Source organism: Nicotiana sylvestris, chromosome 4, assembly GCF_000393655.2.
Source record: "Nicotiana sylvestris chromosome 4, ASM39365v2, whole genome shotgun sequence".
NCBI classification, from domain to species: domain Eukaryota; kingdom Viridiplantae; phylum Streptophyta; class Magnoliopsida; order Solanales; family Solanaceae; genus Nicotiana; species Nicotiana sylvestris.
Window position 1 is genome coordinate 102,278,897 of NC_091060.1, and position 15,679 is coordinate 102,294,575.

The 15,679-nt window shown below is 39.3% G+C and overlaps 1 long non-coding RNA gene across 4 annotated transcripts; it reads left to right on the forward strand.

Moving 5' to 3' along the window:
* Positions 1–1,172: 1,172 nt before the first annotated feature.
* On the forward strand, positions 1,173–13,323 carry LOC104243448 (uncharacterized). 4 transcript variants are annotated; one of them, XR_011406877.1, is made up of 7 exons: positions 1,173–1,412; positions 1,557–1,757; positions 1,856–2,447; positions 3,434–3,542; positions 3,677–3,795; positions 4,124–4,242; positions 13,074–13,315. It is a non-coding gene; the product is annotated as an uncharacterized lncRNA (long non-coding RNA). The 4 variants fall into 4 exon arrangements; XR_011406878.1 differs by having other exon boundaries at positions 3,677–3,786; XR_011406879.1 differs by lacking the exon at positions 3,434–3,542 and having other exon boundaries at positions 1,174–1,412.
* The last annotated feature ends 2,356 nt before the right edge of the window (positions 13,324–15,679 follow it).

Sequence of the window (15,679 nt, forward strand, 5' to 3'; positions counted from 1 at the left end):
GTGTGTAACCGTTTACTATATTTTCTAAGGTCTTAGAACTCATTCTTGGCCTGGGGCGTGTCGTTTTATCACAAACAATGGCGAGCACATCGTTCACCCTTCCTCGATCTTGATTTGAGGGGTCTCTAACCTCGATTTCAATCTTGTGCATTTGCGCCATTCTTCCGTTTTCTTACCGGGGAATCGGGGTAGACATTACGCCCGATATTACCCATACACACACACACACACACACATATATAGACACACACACACACACACATGTATCTGATGTTATATCTGCTATTTTAAAATTTCTTAATTGCAACTTTCCTATATTTAACTGCTAGAAAACTGCCTAAAACAATTCAGAAATACCGACCGAAATCGGTCGAAAATTTTGAAAAACTGACCATTTTCTGACCGACTTTAAACCGTCGAAATTAGGTTGGTCTGTAATAAATTCCAACCGAAGTCGGTCGGAAATAACGACTGATTTCGGTTGGTCAATCGAACGAAGGTATGTATTGTGGCAAGATACTATTCTACCACTAAACCATTGGTACATTTTGTCTTAAGATTTTTTTTTAATTTATTGGTACTCTTTAATTGTATTTGTGCAAGTAAATAACCAACCGATTTCGGTTAGTTTTATTAAAAATAAAAATTACCGGCCAAAGTCGGTCGATTTTTTAAAATGACTTCCTGAAATAAAGGACAAATTTCGGTAGGTTTTTTTAATATTAATTTTAATTTATTTTATATGAAAAATCGACCGATTTCAGATGCTAAAAAAATTTCCCGCATTTTTGCGCAATGAAAAACTGACCGAAGTCTGTCGATTTCGTAAAAGAAAATTAAAAAATAAAATATTTTAAAAAACCGAACGATTTCGATCAGTTTTTGACTGATCGAAGTTGGTCGGTTGACCGCGGTCGATTTTGACAAAATTTTTAGTAGTCTTTGATTAATGTTTAAAAGAGACATTGAAACTGCACATATCCGATAGTTTTTAAAAATTGTTCATTAAGGTGGTATGTTTCACAATTTTTTTGAAAGGCCATGGCATTATTTTCAATGAAAAAGCCATAGAAAAAGGGACTAGTAATATCAGAAAACCATAATTTTGGCTGACCGTGGTATTAATTACACAAAATATCATATTTTCTGATGGTTCTACCATTGGACGTATCCTTTTGGAACTCATTTATTCTAGTAAAGTTCGTAACAACTTTTTACCCTAGAGCCCCATGTCCCTCCTATATATAGTGATATGCTTTATCAATCACCATCACTTTCAGTACAACTCAGCCTATCTGCAGAGATGATGAGGGCTACCAACACTGAAGAAGACGACGATGACGATGATGGAATCATTTTCTAGCATGAATCCTCTTCATGAATTCTTCGACATTGAATCAATGAGTCACCATGTCTGTAACTAATTCCTCTCTTCGTCTATGCTCTCATTCAAATCTTTGATGTGTCGATCTGCCTTTTTTCTTTATAAAATTCACGTAAAAAATAAAAGACGTGCAATATAATAAATTATATCTAATGACTTGTTATTTTTGCAGTGTGCACGTTTTGTGGTTTTACTGCAACAAGAAAAGACGGAAGGTCTGATTCACATGGAAATAAAACACTAACTCCTTTGTCTTCCTTTTCTCCGATGGTAGCCTTGAGCTATCTCGTCTCTTGTTGCAAGATCAACCCATTGCATGCCGGTCGTATTTATCCTTTGTACGATCAGAATTGTCCAGGAGGTTCATCAACAGGTAATTAAGCAATAATGAAATATTTGTTAGTTATTTTTTTGAGTCCATATATATACACTCTAAAGTTTGACCCCCTTTTATTCATATCTTCATCTCAGGTCTTTCACTAGTTTTTGGCTGACCAATCACAAGTTTGGGCACCTACAAAATCTCCCGGAGATGAACAAGTTTACAGTTGAATCCCGAGCCTTCTTTGGGAGGAAGCATGAAAACTTCAAAGTAATCACGGTTTCCAGTAGCAACCTTTATTTCTTGAATTGATCGCAAGGATATAAGGATTAGGAAAAGTCCGTGAGAAGAATATGATAGAGCTGCACTTAATTTCTGCTGGGCTGAGCCTACTTGCACAAGACATGAGCCCAAACCTCCTTGAAGTATGGTAGTGTAATAGAGTAGTAAAGCTTGGGCCAGCTGTATATTTAATTTTATATATGTGAGCCAACCCACTTATATATATATATATAGATGTACAGTGTATTAGATCAGTTTTTTTATTTTAATAAAATTCCACTTTCACATTTTCTCTCTCTCTACGTTTCATTTCAGTATGCAGATACCAAAATTAGGGATCTGCTCATTTTAATCGAGCGATTTTGTTCATGAATCTGGTTATTAATATGGATCAGAGCTTGGATTATGCTAGATCTAGATCGATTCTCTCTATTTTAGTGGTAATGTATGTAATTTGAGGTACGAATTGTGAATTTTGTGTTTTTCCTTGTTGGCGTTTCTCTTTCCGGCAAGCATTTGTTTCTCTTCTCGGAGCTATTTTTTTCTGGTTTGGTTAACGTTCCTCTCTCAAAGTTTGGCTCTTTCAGACTATTCTTTGAAGAAGCCAACTGTTATTCTACTTTGCTGAAACCCTAATTTCACAACAAAAAAAATTACTCAATTTGTAGCTTTAAGCTTTTTTTTTTTTGTTTTTTTGTTATTGGTATGGGTTCGACGTCTGATGACTGGCTTAGTGCTAGCAATAGTTCCGGTGTTCCCCCTGCCTCACTATTGTACCTTCTTCCTTCTGATTTTTCGGGAACAATTGTGGTTACTAAAGCTTTCAATGGTTCTGGTTATGGGAGCTGGAGAAGAGGGATGCTCTTAGGGTTGTCTTATAAGAATAAACTAGAAATGATTAATGGATCAATTCTGAAACCTAGATCTACTTCCTCTCTTCTCGAGCCATGGATCCGATGTAATGATATGCTAGTTGCTTGGATTCTCAACAGCTTAGCCACTAAGATTAGGTAGACTGTTATTTACACCAAATTTGCTGAGAAACTTTGGAGAGAGATTGAACGTAGGTTTGGTCAAGCTAGTGGAATCAAAATTTTCCAAATTCGCAAAGAGATTTCTTCAATTTCTCAGGGTACTTCCAATATTGCTTAATATTTCAACAGGATTAAGAAGTTGTGGGATGAACTCTCCTTCTCTATTTCATATCCTAATTGCACTTGTGGTTGCAAGGAGTCTTTCCAAAGATTGGATGAAGAGCAGAAAGTTCATCAATTTTTGATGGGACTCAACGACTCCTACTCTACTATTAGAAGTAAAGTTTTTATGATGAAGCCACTTTCTGATGTGGATATTGTTTATGACAAGCTCATTAATGATGAAAGTTAGGATGAGATTCATAATCCCACATCTTCTTTCAATTCTGATTCTGCTACTTTCTCTACTAGGGTTCAGAAACCACATAGTCAGAAGTTAACTTTGAACAAAACAAAAAGGAGTCCTCTGGTGTGCAAATACTGCAAGAAGACTGGCCATCTGATTGACAAGTGCTTCAATGTACATGGTTTTCCTCTTGGTTTGCAGTCAAAATTCAAAAAGGCTGCTGCTTTTGCATAAGTTTCAAATTCTCAATCCATGGGGGAGCATGATGCTACTAGCAATGCTAATAGACTTGTTCATTCTTAATATAGGGGTGCTGCCGTTACCGTAGAACAATTCGATCAACTTCTAAGTCTTCTTCAGCAATCCAAAGTGTCACCACCTTCTCAGGAGATCTCTACTGGTTTTGCAAATTTTGCAGGTCTGATAGGTAACCCTGATTTTAAAAATTTTGCTTTCAATTTTTCTAAGATAGGAACAACCCTTGGATTATAGATTCGGGTGTGACTAATCACATGACTCCACACTCTTCTGTTTTATCGAACATTAAACCTCTTTCCTTACATTATCTTGTAACTTTGCCTAATTGTTATAAGGTAAAAGTCACATGTAATGGTATCCTTAATCTGCCTCCCGAAATCTCCATTTCCCATGTACAATTGGTTCCTTCCTTCCATTACAATCTCATTTCTCTTACTCAATTAATCCTTGAAGCGAATTGTATTACTTATTTCTCATCCATTCTATGTGTTTTGCAGGGCCCTTCTCTAAAGAAGCCACTGGTTCTTGGTAGTCTTCAGGCTAGGCTCTACATCTTCAATTGTCATGATCCGGATTTCCCACCCTCGGGAGTCTTGATGGCGCCTACCTGTGAAAGGTAGGCAAGCCGCATTATGTAGAATCACTAACTCTTTTATTTAACCCTTTTTAACAGTTTAAATTAATATACGATAAACAATGAAATATTAATGATAAGTAGATACAAGCGGAAGACTTAATCTGATAACTTAGCCAAAACCCGTTCAACAATGCCAACATACATCTCTACACGAAATCCGGTGTCACAATATCATGGACTGTCTACGAATACTACATACAAATGTCTGAAAGAAAAAGTATAGTCTATCCCCGGAAATAATGAAAATAGAATACATATAAAGATAGAAGAGAATGCCGGGCATGTGGACGCCTGCAGGACTACCTCGGGATCTCTAACTGGACTGAAGGCAACCACCCAAATGCTACAGTCCAAAAGCTGCCGCTACGGGATCTGCACATAGTGTAGAGTGTTGTATCAGCACAACCGACCCATGTGCTGGTAAGTGCCTGGCCTCACCCCAGCGAAGTAGTGACGAGGTTAGGCCCCACCACCCTGGACTACATCTCTGGGACGGCCTGCAGCTGGCTGGCCTCCACCTCTAGCGGTCTGAGCTCCACCACTAACACCTCTACCTCCACCTCTTGCACCTCTACCCCCACCTCTAGCTGGCTGTGGAATACCTGGTGCCTGAACCATAGCACGGGAACCCTGCTGCTGCGACTAAGTACCCACTAATCTTGGACAAGCCCTCCGGATATAACCATACTCACCGCACTTATAGCATCCACCAGAATGTTGCGGCTGAGGAAACTGAGACTGACCCCGATGACCTGAATGACCACCCCAAAAACTCTAGAGCGGCGGTGAACTGATAGGAGCTGGTGGTGCACAATAGGGCTGTTGATTATAATACTGCATATGAGAACCATGGCCACCTGAAGCACCATGAGAAACCTAAAGGGCTGACTGAAAAGGCCTAGGAGGATGGCCTCTACCATACGAATCTCTGCCTCCAGATGAGGTACCACTGAATCAGCCTAAATGACGAGGCCTCTTGTCAGACCCCTGACCACCTCCCTGCGATAGAACCATCTCAACTCTCCTGGCCACATTGGCTGCCTCCTAGAAAGAAATCTCCCTCCTAGTCTCCTTGGACATCTGAAGTCGAATAGGCTGGATATGTCCCTCAATAAACCTCATTACCCTCTCTCTCGGTGGGAAGTATGATAAGAGCATGACGGGCCAAGTCGATGAATATGGTCTCATACTGAGTAACAGTCATAGAAACCTGCTGGAGACGCTCAAACTGCCTTCGATAGATCTCTCTCTGAGTAATAGGGAGAAACTTCTCCAGAAATAGTTGAGTAAACTGCTCTCGAGTCAAAGCTGGCGATCCGACTGGTCTAGCCAAACAATAATCTCTCCACCAAGTCTTGGCGGATCCAGATAAGCGAAAAGTAGAAAAATCGACCCTATTAGTCTCAACTATCCCCATGTTTCTGAGAACCACATGACAGCTATCTAGAAAATCCTCAGAAGATGCACCGCTAAAAGTAGTAGGGAAGAGTTTGGTAAACCTATCCAATCTCCACAAAGCATCACCAGACATAGCTGCTCCATCGCCGGTCTGAGCTACCACACCCGGCTGAACTGCTCTAACTGGCTGAGCTGCTGGAGTCTGAAACTAGGGAGCCATCTACTCTGGAGTGCAAGTAGCAGGAGTTTGGGCTCCTCCTCCAGCCTGAGAGACGACTAGTGCTACAGGAAGCAAGCCTGCCCGAGTGACACTCTCTATAAGGCCCACTAAACGGACCCGAGCATCCTGGAGTATGGGGGTAGCAATAAACACCTCTGGGACCTGAGCTGGGCCCACCAGAACTGTCTAGGCCAGAATCTCATCATCAAAGTCAACCTGAGGCTCCCCCGCTGGTGCTACTACTCTGGGCTGAGCTCTGCCCCTACCTCGTCCTCTAGCACGGCCTTGGCCTCGCCCTCTGCCCCTCGTGGGAGCATTTGCTGGAGGCTCAGGTTGCTGATCGGTGGATGAGGAAGCACGTGTTCTTGCCATCTTTGAAAGAACAGAGTAAAATTCAATTAGCATTGAGAAACCAAACCGCACGACAGGAAAGAATAAATGTGATGTTTTTCCTAACTCTGTAGCCTCTAGGGGATAAATACAGGCGTCTCTGAACCGATCTCTCAGACTTTACTAAGTTTGTCCGTGAATTGTGAGACCTATGTAACCTAGAGCTCTAATACCAACTTGTCACGACCCGGATTTCCCACCCTCGGGAGTCGTGATGGCGCCTACTCAAGAAAGCTAGGCAAGCCACGTAATGTAGAATCACTAACTCTTTTATTTAGCCTTTTTTAACAGTTTAAATTAACATGCAATCAACAATCAAATATTAATGATAAGTAGATACAAGCGGAAAACTTAATCTGATAACTTAGCCAAAACCTATTTGATAATGCCAACATACATCTCTACCCGAAATTCAATGTCACAATATCACGAACTATCTATGAATACTACATACAAATGTCTGAAAGGAAAAGTATAGTCTGTCCCGAAAATAATGAAAACATAATAAATATAAAGATAGAAGAGAACGTCGGGCCTGCGGACGCCTGCAGGACTACCTCGGGATCTCTAACTGGACTGAAGGCAGCCACCCAAATGCTACGGTCCAAAAGCTGCCGCTCCGAGATCTACACATCGTGCAGAGTGTAGTATCAGCACAACCGATCCCATGTTCTGGTAAGTGCCTAGCCTAACCCCGGCGAAGTAGTGACGAGGCTAGGACCAGACGACCAAATAAACCTGTGCAGTTATATAATATACAACAGAAAAATAAAACAGAAATAAACAAGTAAAGATGGGAAGGGGAACATGCTGCGGGGGAACATCATTACCAGTAGTAATTTAAGAGAAAGGCATAATGACAATTTAGAATTTGCAGCAAAACAATAAGGAACTCATAATCAATCTATAAACACTCTGTATTATCTATTGTTGCGGCGCGCAACACGATCCAAACATAATAACACTGTTGCAACATGCAACCCGATCCAAACATAATAACATTGTTGCGGCGTGCAACCCGAACCCTATCATTTATCACTGTTGCGGCGTGCAACCTGGTCCAATTATATTATTATTGCGGCGTGCAACCCGATCCAAACATTATATTGTTGCGGCGTGCAACCTGATCCAAATACAATATTATTGCGGTGTGCAACCCGATCCAAATATAATATTGTTGCGGCGTGCAACCCGATCCAAATATAATATTGTTGCCGCGCAACCCGATGCACATATACAGTTCAACACCAATCAGAACGAGAGTCTCGGCAAGGGATCAATAAAGAAACAATATTATCCCGATAAGGGAATCGATAGTATAAATAAATACGTCACCGCAAGGGAAATTAGCTATAACCAAACTTGTTCCAACATCTAACTACCTCATCTAGCACCAATACTCAATCATAAGTAATTTCCACGAGAATAATCATCTTTGCTCAATACAGAGAAACAACAACTTAGGCATTCGTAGTATTCATTAAGAACACAACAATTTCAGTTTAAGACCCACGGTCATGCTTGACACCAACATATAGATACTCGTCACCATGCCTATACGTCGTGCTTAAGAAGTAACATGTAACAAGTAGGACACAACTCCTAATCCCTCAAGCTAAGGTTAGACAAACACTTACCTCGAACTTCCACGTTCAACTCAAGCCTCAAACACCGCTTTTCCTTTAGAATTCGCCTCCAAACAACTCGTATCTAGTCCAAATTGATTTAACCACATCAATAAATGCTAAAGAATTCATACCCAATGCTCAATTATAAGTTTTCTATCATTTTTCCCAAAAAGTCAAAAATCGACCCCGGGCCCATTTGGTCAAAACACGAGGTTCGGACCAAAACCCGATCACCCATTCACCCACGAGCCCGAATATGTAATTAGTTCCAAAATCCGACCCCAAAACGAGGTCTAAATCTCAATTATGCAAAAACCCTAACTCTACCCAAATCCCTAATTTTCTACCCTTAAGAACATGATTTAGGCCTAGAAATTTAATGGGTGTTAATGGAAATTGAAGAAAATGAGTCTAAGATTACATACCTATGAATTTGTGGTGAAGTTCCCTTTCAAAAATCGCTCAATTTGAAGATTGGAAGAAGTTATGAAATTTTGGTGAAATCCCATTTGGCTTCTGTTTTAAAATCACTAGACAGACCTTCATCGCGTTCGCGATGGGTCAAACCAATTAACCATCGCATTAGCGATCACAAGCTTGCGTTCGCGGAGCTTTGACTACTCGAGCCTTCGCATTCGCGGGCTAGTGGCTGCGTTCACGTAGAACAAAATATGAACCACTTCCCCCCAGGCCATTAGCCTACACGTTCGCAAGTGTCTGGACGCGTTCACGAAGAACGAACTGGCACTTGAGGAAATTGCCTTACGCGTTCGCGAGTGGGACCATGCGAACGCGAATAACAAAACCTCTGTGCACTGAGACAGCAAAAACCTGCAACTTTTTCCAAGTTTAATACTTTCCGAGACCTATCCGAAACTCACCCGAGCCCTCGGGGCTGCAAACCAAACATGCATACTAACTCAAAAATATCATATGAACTTATCCGTGCATTTAAATCGCCAAAATAATCTCTTAAACAACGAATTTAGCATAGAAATCTAAGAAAAATTTCAAAACTTCCAAAGTATGAATTTTCTCAACTACGGGTTCGAATCACCTCAAAAGACTTCCGTTTCTTACCAAATTTCACAGACTTATCTTAAATCACATATAAGACCTGTACTGTGCTCCGGAACCAAAATACAGGCCCGATACCATCGAGTTTAAAACACATTTCATTTTAAAAAACTCATAAATATTCCAGAAAATAATTTTCTTCAAAAATTCATTTCTCGGGCTTGAGACCTCAGAATTCGATTCCGAGCATATGCTCAAGTCCCATATTTTCTTACAGACCCTTTGAGACTTTGAGACTGTCAAATCACGGGTCCGGGTCCGTTTACTCAAATTGTTGACCGAAGTCAACTTAAATCCATTTTAAAGTCAAAATTCATTATTTTTCACAAATTTTCACATAATGCCTATCCGGCTACGCGCCCGGACTGCGCACGCAAATCGATGTGATGTTGAAAGAGGTTTTTAAGGCCTCAGAATGTAGAATTTATTTCTAAAATAAGTGATGACCTTTTGGGTCATCACATCAATCTTGTTTCACCTGTTCTTTCTTGTGATTGGGCTTTTCATTCCTCATTTGTAAATACCATTACTGCCAACACTTTGCATGATATGAATAAAAGTAGTATTTCTTTTTCTGATTCTAATTCTTCTGCTTATATGCATGATGTTGTTTTTCCTATTAATAATTCACTTTCTAGGTTATCTTTTGGTCATTCTTGGCATTTGAGACTGGGTCATCTACCATTTACTAAGATGAAATGTATTCCTTTCTTATCTTACAAATTACCATATAAACAAACATTTTTGTGTCCTTTATGTCCTATGGCAAGGCAGCAAAGATTTCCTTTCCCTGAATGTAATATTCATTATACCTCCCCATTTCAATTAATACATGTGGATCTTTGGGGTCCATATCACACTCAAACATATAATGATTTTAAGTATTTTTTTATTATTGATGATTTTTCCGGGGCCACATGTACATATCTGTTATCCAGTAAGGGTAGTGCTTTTACTCTTCTCAAATCATTCATTTTCATGGTGAAAACGCAATTTCAATCCCATGTTCAGGTGGTGAGGTCTGATAATGCATTTAAGTTAGGTTCTAGCTCAACAGCTTTATCCTTTTTTTGCCCATGACATTTTGCATCAGACTTCCTGCCCACATACACCTCAACGGAATAGTGTTGTGGAAAGGAAGCACAAGCACTAACTTGAAACTGCATGGGGCCTTCTTTTCCAATCTAAACTCCCTGTCAAATATTGGGGTGAGTGTGTCCTCATAGCCACTTACCTAATTAATAGATTCCCCTATCCTCTTTTCAATAATAAATCTCCATTTACCCTCTTACATATTGATGTTCCTCCTATTGCTCTTCCAAAAACTTTTGGGTGATTATGTTTTGTTGTTGTGCCAAATCCATATAGGGACAAATTTAAGTCTATGTCAATTCCTTCAGTATTTCTTGGCCATAGTGTTGGTAAAAAAGGTTATAAACTTCTGAACTTAGGTAATTTCAGCATTTTTCATTCCAGTGATGTTTTATTTCATGAGCATATCTTCCCTTATCCTTCTCCCAATTCCCCTCATCTCTTTCCTCCCTCTGTTTCTAATTCTGATGTTCCTGCCTTTTCACCACTATCCACTTCTTCTCCACCTACTTCTCCACCTATTGTACTTGCTTCATCACCAACATCTTCACCTCCCTCTCCTATACCTGGAGTTTCTGTTCATGCTCCTCCTCTCACTACTCATTGTGAGCACGTGATTTTTGTTTTACGCGACAATCACTCCACAAGAAACAAAATAATAGCAATTGGTCTTGCTGTACATTTTCTGGATTTTTACGTGGCATTTTTTGCTAGTTATTTGTGATCTTGCCCGTGGTTATTTTATTCAAACAAAAAATAAAAAAATATATATATGTCGTGCGAACCGTAATCCGTTTATTAAAAGAAAAATAAAATGTGTGCATCTTTCATTGTATTTTGTCATTAAGTGTTTAGTATAATTAAATGTTAATTGTGTGATAATTGTTGTTCAATGTTTTATATAGTATTATTTGACAAATTAATTTAAGAAATTAAAGAAAAAAAAAAGAAAAGGAGAAGGATTTTCGGACCAGGCTAGTCCAAGTTAAAACAAAACAGGCCCAAAACTGAACCAAATCAAGCCCAAAACCTGTGCTTGCCCCGGTCCAGACCAGCTTACTTCAAGAGCTTCCAAACGACACCGTTTTGATCTGGTCTGATCTGGGCCGTTGATCTCAGAATGATCAACGGTCAAGATCGCATCCCCCATACCCACGAACAAACCCGACCTGTTCAACCCCCAAACCAACCCAAACCCGGGCATTTGAAACGACACAATTTCCCCATCAGTTGAAAAATCCTGGCCTTTCATCTCGCCTCATCCAACGGCTGAGATCAATCCACCCATTCCATATATAAACTTTCCTACCATACTCTGCCCCCCTATCCAAGACCCCCGCCTTCGTCCTCATCCCTTTCCCCACGAAACCCTAGCCGCCCCCTTTCCCTTCACCATTAATCCCGGCGGCCTGGACGCCGGTGACTCCCACCTTAACACCATAGGACCACCTCACCACCCTGAACATGGATCTGTTAACCGCTTAACTCGAATCCCATCCCACCTTCTCGAATCTTCATTTGAAGATTCGAGTCAAAACTCGATCTACACCGATCTGCCCTAGATTCATACCAGACAGTCCCCCGACCTCCCTCGTGACCAAACCATGCTTGGTTTGGTCCGAATCTAACCATGGAGACTCAAAACCCAAATCTGTCATCCATGAACCATAGAAACCCCAAGGCCTGGTCTGTGTCCGTTTAAGTCAAGTGATTAGGGTCTAATGGACCTTAATCGAAGTGTTCTCAGTTGGGAACACTTCGATTAAAGTCCGTTCAACCCCAAGAATGTTTTCTTCAAATACGAGTTTTGGTTTTCTGATTTTTCCAAGGATTTTTAAGGTAAGTCTGTTTCTATTTTCTTTATTCGGTTCATGTATTTGTTAAAGGTCTGTTTGTATGGTCAAACGTCTTGTTTTAATTTGTGTTTGGAATTTTACCAACTGTTCTGCCCACCTTGCCCGGACCTCTGTATTGGTCAAATCTTTCATCTATTCACTGATAGTATGTATATGTGTATGTGTTGTGCAATCAATTGAACTTTAAATTTGACTGATTAATCGATTCCTCAGTACAATTGTTTGTTTAGTCAGTACAATTCGAATCATGTGTTTAATACTGTTAGATTTTTGATCATGGTCTTCAATTGTACATGTTATGATTAGTATAGTCGAGTCGACATATGTCGTCGATTAGTTTCAGCTTGTTTGAATCTGATCTGTCCTTGCTGAACATTTGTTTGAATCAAAATTGAGAATCGAGTATAGCTACTTATGTTTGTTAATTTGAATCAGAAATCTAAGGTTTTGGTCTGCAACTGCAATCTGAATTGGTGGCATGTGCACTTGTGCACAACATGTGCATAAAGGCCCTTTTGGATTAAAATAGTTTGACAGCATATGCTGTCAGATTATATTCTTGCTGCCCCTGGCCTGCTTTTAGTTTAATAAATGTTAAAGGGGACTGTCAGGAATCTCATGGGAGGGTTTCATATTTTAAACATTGAGTGGAAAAACAACAAGAAAGTGAGGGGGTTCTGATGTGTTTTAACAGGCTGTGAATAGCCGATGTTAGGCTATAAAAAAGAGAGACAGATTTTAGACTGAGGGTCGGGATTCTTTTTAAAAAGATACATAGAGAGATAAGAGAAGTAAGGCATACACAAGGGAGGGAAAACATATAGATAACAATCAGAAACTATTTCTTCTTTCTGTTTGTTTGGATTTCACTTGATTTCAACCTGTTCAATCAATTCTGATTTCTTCCAAGTCTCAACTTAGCATATTGGTTGGTTTGCACTGTTTGTTTCTCCTGGACTTGTTTTGTTGTGGAGTTTCGTTTCTACTGCACTGCTTGCTGCTGTCATTTGGCTATTTTTCTATCGGCTATAGTTGCATTCTTGCACTCGAGCCTGTTTTGCTGCTTGCTGTTTTGTTCTTGCTGCTGCTATTCTGTTTCTGCTGTTGCTGATTTTCCTATCTTCCTCCTCTTCTCCTCTACATTTTCAGCATTCCAGGTACACATTTCGAGTCTCATATTGGTGCAGCTGATTGTAAACAATGAAAAGCATGAACTGAAAGATCTGGAGAAGTTATAATCATCTGTTTGCTTTACTTACAGCCTTTTGTTATTAAGTTGTATAAATTTTAATTTGTAGGTCAATAGGGAAGTACATTAGTAAGTTTGTATTTGGTTGAAGCTTATGTCGATCTAAATATGCGATTCGTTTAAAGGTATATAGGATGTTACCATAATTCATGGAATATGCAACCATTAGTATGATTGTTAATTCAAACTCGTTTTTCAGCATGTTGTGAATATATAGGGCGGACGGTTCCTCTTAATCTCGCCAAAAATACAATACAGTTTTTTAGACTCTAGAGTTGCAATTTCGTTAGGCATGTTTAAGATGCATTTTGAATACCATAGGTAATATCCTTTAATAAGGAATCCTACTAATCCTATTTAAATGAGTTTAATTTAGATTCAGCTTGAGGAGTGTTCGGAGTAAGCGTAGCATTTCATCAATCTCATATGTATTTCCTTTTATCAAATTAAAAGTATGCTCCATGAGATATAGCGTTCTTCACCTTGTAATCAGATAATTAATAAGAAGTCAGTATTAGCTAAGCATGCCATTTAATCAGCGAACATTTTTTTTCTTTCATTTTTTAGAAACGAACATAATAGAAATGTAGTCGCTTTCGGACATCCCTTCCAAAATAACGAGATGATCCTCGCCGAATAAAGTGCAAATTGCGGGGCCCTCAATAATTAATCATAACAAAGATTTAGAATTTGGGATGGGCTGTCTAGTGAATTTCCCCGCCTTTTCCAAAGACAATAACGTGTTAGACTCTTTAGGCACGATTTAATTAAATTACATTCTTAAAATCGGGTGCACATTGATGTGACCCAAATCCAAATCTCAACGGAGTCAAAATGTGTCGACAACCACGGGTGCATTAATTGTGACGTGGTTTGAGATGCATTTTCACGACGTTGCAATTCTATAAAAATAAATGATAAAAATAAAAGCGGTTTAAACTTAATAAAAGCACGTAAGTCATAACATGTATTTAAATCAGATATTTAGCTATTATAACAATTTAAGCGACCGTGCTAGAACCACGGGATTCGAGGGTGCCTAACACCTTCCCTCGGGTCAACAGAATTCCTTACTTAGAATTTCTGGTTCGCAGACTTCATTTGGAAAAGTCGAAAATTTTCTCGATTTGGGATTCAAGATAAACCGGTGACTTGGGACACCAAAAACCAAACCTTTCCCAAGTGGCGACTCTGAATTGAATAAATAATCCCATTTCAAATATTGTCACTTAAATTGGAAAAACTCTCTCGCGCATTTACCCTTCGGGGCGGGCGCGCAAAAAGGAGGTATGACAGCTCTGGCGACTCCGCTGGGGATTTGTCCCAGAACCATTGGTTCAGGGTTCAAGAATTCGAGCTTAGAATAATTGTTATATTTGGCTTTATTATCTGATCTTTATTACATGTTTTGCATAACGTGCTAAATGTTGTCTTTTACCGCTTTGATATTATCTGAACTGTATATAAAATGTGCCGAAACCCTTCTCTTCTTACCTCCGGGGAGAAGCTCGCTGGTCGAGACTCCCTATTCTGTTAGTGTCGATACCTGAAATAAGAAAGAGGTCGGACAAGTTACAAAGCCGGACGATCTCGCGGGTCCCCGGTACGTAGCCCCCTCCTCGACTCGAGTTGTCCGCTCGGGTACACAGTCTAGAACAAATACCCAGGTTATAAACCTAGTATAACGAAACTTCATGCCGGATCCCTAGTAGGAACGCTTATTTGCATCATGTTGCATTTGACTTAGGGGACTCAACACAGGGGTTGGGTCTGTCTAGGACAGACAACCTGAAATGAAAAGACAATCCTGCTGCATCCTATTTGTTTTGCGCATTTATTTGCTTCGGTTCCGCATGCTGACCGGTTTCTAAAAAAAGGGGAAAAATAGCAGCGTAGGGAGATAAGTACTTATTTTGGAAAAAATAAAACCAATGTCCAAGTAGTGTCAAAACCTCGCCGGAATTTTTCTAAAAAAAAAGAATAAAAACAAAATTTGTCTTCTAGTTTGATTTATTAAAAAAACATATAAATTTTTTTCTTTTTTATCACTTTCAAAATCAAAAAAGGGTATTTATTTAAAAGTAAAAAAAAAAAAAAACGGAAAATTCATAATTCAAAAAAAATGTTGTTTCTTTCGCAGTACCTCCTTTATAAATTCAGACTAATAGTCCAAATATTTCCTTAAAAAATAAATATTTTCTTTAGTCTTTATCTCTTTTCAAAAGAAAATAATAAAAAAAAATATTCTTGCTTTCTGGGTTTAATTGATTTTCTCTATTCACGATGTACCGAACTACGCCGGTTTGATTCTCACCGGATGTGAGATACGTAGGCAACCCCCATCGGGTTCAACCCCACCTTTTACTAAAAAATAAAAACGAACAAATAGTAATAATAATAAAAAAAAAATGTGTCAAAATTTTAATTCTGTCACGAATAAATCAGGTGATGTTGCTTTGTCATAAATAGTCGAATGTTCCCGAAAGGGACGCCGGAAGGCTGACTT